This window comes from Marmota flaviventris, chromosome 12, assembly GCF_047511675.1.
Source record: "Marmota flaviventris isolate mMarFla1 chromosome 12, mMarFla1.hap1, whole genome shotgun sequence".
Lineage (NCBI taxonomy): Eukaryota > Metazoa > Chordata > Mammalia > Rodentia > Sciuridae > Marmota > Marmota flaviventris.
The window spans coordinates 80,634,950-80,644,935 of record NC_092509.1 but is presented as its reverse complement, the minus strand read 5'-3'; the positions used below and the strand labels follow the sequence as shown (position 1 = coordinate 80,644,935).

Genomic DNA, 9,986 nt, shown 5'->3' with positions numbered 1-9,986 from the left:
CATTGTACAACCAAATAATATGAATCACTGGTGACGCCAATGAGCACCTGCTTGCCAAGACCTTATATCAGAATTTTCTGATTAAGACTTTGTCTTAAAATTTTTTTTTGTTGAAGTTACTGAGGCTACTTAAATTTAAGGGCCTCAAGAAAACCAGAACAGATATTACTATTTTTTTTAAAATGTTTTATTTAATTACACTTGTTCTAGTGACTACTACTTTAATACTAAAGTCTACGTTATGAGCAATCATTCTGTTTCCTAAAATCAGTGTGACAATTTTATCTCTACCTTCAACACTAAGCAGTGCTTCCATCAAAAGACCCCAACGCACTTCGGTCAGAAATATATTTAAACCTTCATTCAGGTTAAATAGAATCAGAATTCTATTTCTGACTGCCAAAGTATGTAAATTCAACCTTAATCACCTATAATTACATCACAGGATCTTGCCAGAAAAATGTAACCTTGAACTCTCTGCTACTCCACTTTTATCCAAGCCCAGTTATGAGACATGATATTGATGGATGATTTCTAGAAAGATATACAGCCTGTCATACTGACACGCTCTCAGTCTTGCCTGGGACCCACGCCAGACCATCAAAGGATCAGAGGCTCTACTGCCGTGTTTTTAAACTGTCTAGGATGGGTTTGGTAACACCTTTATTGAGAGATAAACACTTCTCTCAGTTAAACTGTATAACTCAACAGTGTTTAGAATTCAGAGTTGTGCAACCATCATCACAATCAATTTCAGAAAGAAATTTTTATCACCTCTGACCCTTTAGTAACCACCTGCCCCTCATCTCCTTACCACTGCCAACAACGCCATTGTCCCAGCCTCCACTAATCTGCTGCCTGTCCCTATAGTTGCCTGTTCTGGACATTTCATATACATAGAATCATGAAGTGTGTGGTCTTTTGTGACTAGCTTCTTTCAGTAACCTAATATTTTCAAGGTTCCTCCATGTTGTAGCATGTGTCAGTTCTTTATTCCTTCTTATGCCCAAAGAATATTCCATCATGTGACTACTTTTTGGATATTATGAATAATTTGGCCACAAACATTCATGAAGAGGTTTTCTTTCTTTTTCTCTTTTTTGTTCTGGAGATTGAACCCGTGGGTACTCAACCACTGAGCCAAACACATCCCCAGCCCTTCTTTTATATTTTATTTATTTAGACTTTTTTGGTGGGGCTGGGAATTGAACCCAGGGCCTTGTGCATGCCAGGCAAGCACTCTACCAACTGAGCTATATCCCCAGCTCTTATATTTTATTTAGAGACACGGTTGCTTAGGGCCTCACTAAGTTGCTGAAGCTGGCTTTGAACTCATGATTACAGTCATGTGCCACCACGCCTGGCTCATATTTAAAATTTTGAAGAACTGTCAGACTGTTTTCTACATTCTCATCAGTGGGATTTGAGGATGTGATTTTTTTTTCACATCCTTTCCAACTTGTTATTCTCTGAATTTTTTTTTAAAAAATTATAGGCATCCTACTTGGAGTGATGTTACATTTTATCCTGGTTTTGATTGGCTCCCCTAACGACTGAAGATGTCAAGAGGTTTTTTTTCATGTACTTATTGACACATTTTTTAAAAATGTCTATTCTTGTTATTTTCCCATTATTTAAATCAAATTATTTGAATTTTTTTAAATCAAGTTGTGAGAGTTCTTTACATACTCTGGAGGAAGTCCCCTATCAGATCTATGATTTGTAAAAAAATTTTTCCCCATTTTGTGGGTTGACTTTTTACTTTCTTGATAGTGTCTTCGAAGCATGAAGCTTTTAATGTTGAAAGAGTCCTCATTCTCTTTTGTTATTGTTTGTGCCTTTGGTCTCATATCTGAGAATTCATTGTCAAATCCAAGGTCACAAAGATTGACTCTACATTTTCTTCTTAAAGTTTTCTAATGTTATTGCTTATACCTGCTGATGACTCTCCATTTTGAGTTCATTTCTGTGTAGAGAGTCAGGTAAAGTTATAGCTTCATTCTTTTGCACGTAGCTACCCTAGAGTAGCTTTTACCAACGACTACCTTAGGCATTAGAAGAAACATCTCCATGGAACACAACTTTGTATTTTTTGGAAAGGATGTGGTTGGTAATAGTGTCACTACATCACAAAACTATCTTTTATAAAGATCCACAGAAAAAGTGTTTCTCGGGCTTTGGTTCTAGGAGACTTTATCTTATAGATACGGTGCATTTGTCACAGTGTGGACACTCTTTGGCAGCAGAGAAGCTCAGACTCTCTTGTGCTTCCATCTCTAGGAATGCTTCTTGCTTAAGATGGATACTTTGTATATGGACTCTGATTTCATTTTATTTCTTGACCTCTATATTCACTCCTCTGGTTTCCTCATGTTTTATTTTCATTCTATTGTATCACAGGCATCCCCAGAACGACTCCCAATAAGAACTTCTACAGCTCTTTGATATTCTTTGTTATTTCTTGAATTTTGTCTCATAATGTGGTTCTTTATTAATGAGCAATACTAGAATTATGGGCAAATAAGACTTACTTGCCTTTGGATGCCTCTGTGTGTGAATTCCCTAAAGAGTATTTAAAATGTACCTATGAAATGATGGAATGGATGTGCAAGGGAATGAATGAGGTAGTGAATGAATGAATAGTTGAGCAAAGACTAGTAGGAATAGATTTGGCCCAGTTGGAGGCAGCAAGAATCTCTTCCCTGATTCCATTTTAAGAGCAACAACAACAACAAAAAATGTCAGATAATTCAATACAGCAATTCAACCATGGGTAGTGTATAATTCCACCCATCCTAGCTTCTTCCCATTACAAGACAGAACATCCTATGTGCTCTCTGTCATCTGCATCAGAATCACCTGAGGTACAATAAGGTCGATTCCTGGGCCTCACTCAAAAGATGGGAACAGGACCTTTTCTTTTTGCAGTCTTGGAAATGAACCCAGGGCCTCACGCATGCATTCTACCACTGAGCTACATCCACATCCTAGGAACTGCATTTTTTTTTTTTTTTTTTTTTTTTGGTACTGAGCATTGAACTCAGGGGCATTGGACCACTGAGCCATATCCCCTGCCCACTTTTATTTATTTATTTGAGGGGTATCGGGGATTGAACTCAGGGGCACTCAACCACTGAGCCACATCCCCAGCCCTATTTTGTATTTTATTTAGAGACAGGGTCTCACTGAGTTGCTTAGTACTTTGCTGTTGCTGAGGCTGGCTTTGAACTCATGATCTTCCAGCCTTAGCCTCCTGAGCCAGTGGGATTACAGGTGTGCTCCACCGCTCCCTGCAGGAACTGCATTTTAACAAGGACCTCAACACACTTTTTTGTACCCTAAAGTCTTGGGCAATATTGCCTTGAATGATAATATTTGGAATAAGTGGTTTACATCTGTAGAGAAAAGGAAAACATGTCAGGATCCCAAAAATATCAATGAAAAAATATCCAAAGACATGGTTTTTTTTTCCCCAAAAAAAATATGCCTAAGGTTAGTTTTGTGGAAAAAATGAACACTTGAATCTAGTTAAAATTTTATAAGCTTGAAGATTCAGGTGAGATGGTTTATATTATAAACTCCATGAATTTTGTTGACTTATGATAAGGGATAGATACACTGTAAGAAATATGACACAAAAACAATAACTTTCCGGAGCAAAAGTTAATTTTAGCAACCTATATATAGATTCTAAATGGATAGTTTTCTTTGATAAATGGGGGAAGGGGTTATTTTAGCAGGTTTGTACTTTGGTACTGATCCTCAACAGTGTTTGACTAGAGGCCATTCCAAAATGTGAAACTGAAAAGAAATACCAGGCAGGTGGCCAAAGTTTTAGAGATTGGATAGAAAGTAGTCCCTTTTTTCCTTTTGACTTGGGACAGTGAAACCTAATGATCTCTTCTGTATTTGAAGACATATTTTTGGCACACATGTACGGTACTAGTAAATAACACTTTTCAACTGGAAACCCCCCAAAAACTCTCATACAGAAACCAAACCTTGCAATCTTTATTCTTTCCTTATGTAAGCATGGGTCATTCATGTTTTGAAAGCAGCTTCAGCAAAATCCCCTGGTTTCAATTTTATTAAGATAACTGTTTCATTCATTCTTTTTTGATAATATATTTCTAAGCCAAACTCATTAGCCCAAACCCTGCTGTATATCTGGAGAAATTCATTCCCTTGGGCACCAGCTGGAGAAATAGTACATCTCAGAATACAGAATGCTAAAAAAAAAAAAAAAAAAAATCTGATATATGTATCTTTCAGAACCTTGTAGTGAAAGTTGCTTGAACTTTCTAAGAGGCCTAAAAAAAAGCATTCAATTTAGTAAGGTTGAATTTTAACTCATAAATGCTATATGATATACTAAACATAATAGGGACAAATGGAAACAACTTAAATATCAAATGATGGAAGCATGGTCAAATCTTGTTTTATCCAAATGATAAAATATTTCTCAAAGAATTTTTAGCAACTTGAAAAATTGCTTACGACAGGCACAGTTTTTGGAGAAACAAGTACAGAGAGTATGACCTCAATTATATAAATATATTGGAATTTGCATACTGAAAAAGACTGAAAGGAAATAGCCCAAATAGTAATGGGGATTTTTCTCTAGTTATATAATTTTCTGTGATTTTTTCATTGTCTTCTTTACATTTTCCTAATTTTCTTTTTACCAAAAATAATACTGCTAAATTATAAATGATTTTACTTGATTTTTTTTTGTTCATCAATTATTTTTAGTATATGTACTGGCAAAATAAGCACTGTAAGTAAATTTTGAAGGCTGAGCTAGGAACATTAAATTACAGTTTCTTTCCATTCTGATTTCCTGTGATAACCCATCCCTGATCTCTTTGCCCTTACCCTCACCACAGTCGGCACAACTGTCACCTGTCATGCCTCCCAATAGCTAGTATTCGATATAGATATACAGTATTAGATGATATAGTATTAGATATACAGTTCATTGAGATGCAAAAGAAATACACACTGAATTATCGCTCAATACTATTTTCTTGAGCCCATCTTAAAAAATACAGTCTGAATGTGCAAATAAAAATTACTCTGAGTAATGGACTGGTGGTACTCTGAGTACCATATTTTTAAAAAATCACAATTTTTACTTTGTTTTTCAAAAATAAATGGATTCTGTTGTACTAAATCAAAATATGTTTAAGAAATAATGTTCATGGCAGTGGAATAAGAAGGAAACATAAGGAACTGCTTTTGTGGGTAATTAAACACCCAAGTGAAGCTGAAGCACCCTGGATAAACCCAAAAGTGAAGACGGTGAGTACCACTAATGTCAGAAGCATCATTATCCACACACGACAAGGAGCAGTCAACAAACCACCCAGGAGAAGGGGAAATTATTATTTTTTAAAAATCTCTATTACTATGGGGAGCAGGGCTGTGACTAGAAAACACACACACACACACACACACACGCACGCACACAGAAGTTGCCTCAGATGACAGATGCTGAAGGATGTGTGCTAATTGCATATATTGACCATATCATTGTCACTGTGGTCTTTACAAGAGGAGAGGCTACCTTCCTTGATCTGTCCCATACAAGCAGCAGAACATGAAAAGACCAATACCAAAACCACAGGAAAAGGGAAGGGAAGAGAAAGTGACCAATTTAAGGGGAGGAAAAAAAAAAAGCAGAACGTGAAAGAATCAAAATTAAGGAAAGAGAACGGATGAAAGGAGATGCTGCTCCTTCAATACAAGTTCAGCACTAATTGCAATCATAAAGTCATGCATTCATTAAAAAAAATGTCCATGGAGTATCTGCCACACGCCTGGCATGGAAGAGACTGAATGATGAATAAATAGAACTGTGACGACTCTACTGATGTTACTAATAGTGACTCAGGGCTGAGGCTACAGTGGTACAGTGCTTGCCTGCTCTGCGTGTGGCTCTGGGCTGACCCCCCAACACCACAAAAACAAAAAACAAATAAAAAGCCAATAGGCACTCAAGCAAATACTGGATCTCTAATGCAAATGCATTATATTAGATGCTTAACAGGTATGCGGTTGCTTTAGCTGGGGAGAGATGGATTTTATTAAAAAATAGAAATGGAAGCCTGGGGTTGTAGCTCAGTAGTAGAGGGCTCGCTTAGCATGTGTGACGCCCTGGGCTCGATCCTTGGCACCACATAAAGATAAATAAATAAAGGTATTGTGTCCATCTACAACAAAAATATATATTTTTTTAAATGGATTTTTTTTTTGAGACAATGTTTCTCCATATTGTTCAGGTTGGTCTCCAACTCCTGGGCTCAGGTAATTCTCCCACCTCAGCCTCCTGAATAGCTGGAACTAAGTTGCACTCACCACCACGTGATGGCAGGAAGCATCTATCCATCTCTTTATATATATAATTATATATATATTTTGGGAGGGGATGTACCTGGGATTGAACTCAGGGGTACTCAACCACTGAGCCACATTCCCAGCCCTATTTCGTATTTTATTTAGAGTTGCTTAGCACCTCACCTTTGCTGGGTCTGGCTTTGAACTCACGATCCTCCTGCCTCAGCCTCCCCAGCTGCTGGGATTACAGGCGTTCGCCACCATGCCCACCTGACTCCATTTTTTTTTAATCTCAAAAAATCTGGTTTAATAAAGAAATTTGAAAATTCACTAAACTGATACTTGTATTTTTTTCTCCTTCTTTTTCAGTGTTAGGAATAAAGCCCAGGCATCCTGCATGCTAGGCAAGTGCTCTACCACTGAACTAAATCCCCCTTCCTGATACATGACTTTTTTTTTTAATTTTGATACATGACTTTTTAATGCTGCTTCATTGTTAAGCCAATGATTTGCTTTTAAATGAAAAGTCGCAATCCAGTGTCCTGTCCTAATGCAAGGCCCTTTGCTCTTTATTGTCTCTGTGGTCACCAGCAGACCTGACTTGATTGCTCTAGGTTACCAGTGTGCTACTGTGTAATACTTCCCAATTTATGGATCCGCTTTGAATACCATGATATACCTTGAATACCTGGTAATAATTTGGCTGGCAGGACACATCTTCATAGGAGGACAGACAGTCTCAGGAGTTTATAAAATGCAAACATACCCATCTGGGGTTTTCTTAGAGCAGGGACATTTAGCATGAATTCAGGCAAACAGATCATTAAAATGTCACATTCAAGTAAGATGCATTTTCTTAGGTTCTACTGGGTTAAAATAAACATTTTTGAATGATGGTGTTGTTTATAAATATGGTGAGACTTTATGATGTCAACACCCATACAGTTGAAAATAGGGGCTGACAGTTCTGTGTGTTCTATCTGCTAGATCATAATCGATAGCCCATAGGATTTGCATATAGATTTTTAACACCCATTTACTAGAGATTTAAGAACAGAAGGGCTTTTATCAATTCAGCTTAACATACATTTATTTTTTATTTCCGTGCAAAAATAATTAAGATGGAATGCTTAACCTCCAAGAGCCCACAATACAAGGGGGGAAATTTTTACCCACATTTTAAGACAATTTCAGTTCCCTTTTCTAGATTAAAGAACATAGTCCTTACTTTAAGAGCATCTATACCTATTCCCCATCTCCCTTTTCCTCCTTCCCCTCCTGCTACTTAAGGCCAGCACCCCCCTTTCATAGGAATGGAACTCAGGACCTGGCTCAGGCCAGGCAAGCGCTATGCCACTGAGCCACTCCCCAGCTCTGGCCAGACTCTCAGTCATCCCTGTTCTCTAGGGTTACTCACCTCACCCTCTCTGCTGGATCCTTCCCAAACACACCTCAACATGCTCAAGATTCTCTCATCTCATAAACGAATCCCAGCCAGACATGGTGGCACACGCCTGTAATCTCAGCCAGATGGGAGGCTGAGGCAGGAGGATCGCAGGTTCAAAGCTAGCCTCAGCCATGTAGCAAGGCCCTAAAGCAACTTATTGAGACCCTGCCTCAAAGTAAAAAAATGAAAATGGCTGGGGATGTGGCTCAGCGGTTAAACACCTCTGGGTTTAATCCCTAGTACCAAAAAAAAAAAAAAAGATGTCCTTTGAGGCCTTAGATTCCTCTTCAGCCTTATCTCTCTCTTCCTCTTTATAGTCAGATTTCTAAAGAGCTCTTTACTTCCTATTTCCTCACCTCCCACTTGCTCACTGTAAGACAACTTCCACCCCTTCACCCCCAACAGCTCCTATCACTGAAAATGATCTTCCACACTTCACCGACATATAGGAGGCTGCATCTTTTTTGACTTTTCCTTGAAATTTCTCCCTTGGCCTCGGAGGTACTGCAGTCTCCTCATTTTCCTCCCTCCTAGTGGTTGTAATGCTGGGGCAAACCAGCAGCCTTTGGAAAAAAAGAGATTCTGAGGCTAGAACAGAGCCTAGGAACTTCTTTCCCTCTTTCTTCCTCTCCACCCGTCTCTTCAAACTCAATGACAAACTATTTTATCAACCTATTCAAAAAAAAAAAGGGAAAAGATGTTCAACCTTACTGTAGCTCAGGAAATGGGAATTAAAAGAGTAATAAGGTAAATTTGGGAAGGTTTTCAACAGGGCAGGCATGTGGTCTAAACAGTTTTTAAATTAAGGCATCATTTTTTAGTGACTAGGTTTGTTTGTTGTTGTTTCTGGCCTGCAGTACTGGGGATTGGGGGATTGAACGAGGGGCGAGTTATCATTCAGCTATACTCCAGTCTTTTTTTTTTTTTTTGAGGTAGGGTCTCCCTGAGTTACCCAGGCTGAGCTTGAACTTGCAAGCCTGCCTCAGCCTCTCAAGTCCCTGAAATCACAGGAAGGCACCACCACAGCCAGCCAGTTAAAAGTATGTATAACCTTTTAGATTTGTTGCAAGATATAAGTGACTCAGATTTCAAAGTTTTGAGAATCTGAGGTCATGTTGGGTAGGCTTTCCCCCGACCCCCACCGTGAGAGAAAATGGCCGACTGTAGCGAAATGTTGGAATCCAGAAAGCTGAGGCTGCATCAGACCCATCCTGTCTGGTTCCCCCACCGTCTCATTCCGCCCTTCACGAATTCCAAAGGCTAGAATTTCCCAAGACCAGCCACAGCCCCTTGGTGGGACCCTAGCCCAGGGTCACAGTTTTATCTCTCGCCCTCAGCACTTATTTGAGTTCCAGACACAAGCGTCCACCTTCCTGCCCCACAGTTTCACCTGTTGGTCTCAGAGCCACACCTGGCCTCCCTCAGGTTTCCCTCAGTCAGGGCTTGACGCCACCATCCACACAGCTCCACCAACCAGGGACCTTCTGCCAGCCCGACACCTTGACCTCCCCGACACACCCTGTCTCTCTGCTCCTCTCTATCTGCACCCCCACCCGGGGCCACATTCTCATCACTCTTCCCACTGGGTCATATCAATGGCACCCCAGTGGTGGTCCTGACTCCACGGGAGCCCTTCCCTTCTCCAGCAACAGTAATGACCTACACAAAGCTCGTATTAGGGTACGTCACCCATTACTTAAGCTCTTTGACTGATTCCCATTGCTCTTAAGGCCTATCAAATCCTAAACATGGCCGTCGAGCCACCTTCTAACCTGACCTCTCCATACCCCCCAGTACTCTACTCCCTTCTGGTTTTCAGCTCTTAGCCAGACTGAATCAGTCTTTTGGTTTCTCCAATACATGGCGCCCCTCTCAGCCACACGGCCTCTGAGCCACAGGGCCTCTCCCTGGAAGGCTCAGCCCCATGAGTGAGCCATTGTACTCCTCGTCTTCCTGGATACTGCCTCCTTGTGTCCTAGGGCTGTGCTAGGTGGGCTCCCTGCCACATTCTCTCAGACCAAGGTGCAAATCCTTCTCTCATAGCACTTCTCAGCAGAGCACATTTATCCAATTGTAATTCTGCCTTCCTTCTTCTGACTTGTTTTTATTTGGGAATTTACTAGACTGCAAACTCCATGAAAACAGGAACAAGGTCTGGTTTTGCACATCCTTATATTTCTAACACCTGTCACATTCCCTAGCA

The 9,986-nt window shown here is 39.9% G+C and overlaps 1 non-coding gene across 1 annotated transcript; it reads right to left on the bottom strand.

The window, feature by feature from the left end:
* Window positions 1-1,190: 1,190 nt before the first annotated feature.
* Trnaa-ggc (transfer RNA alanine (anticodon GGC)) lies at window positions 1,191-1,266 on the bottom strand. The gene has a single exon. It is a non-coding gene; the product is annotated as a tRNA-Ala (tRNA).
* Between the last annotated feature and the right edge of the window lie 8,720 nt (window positions 1,267-9,986).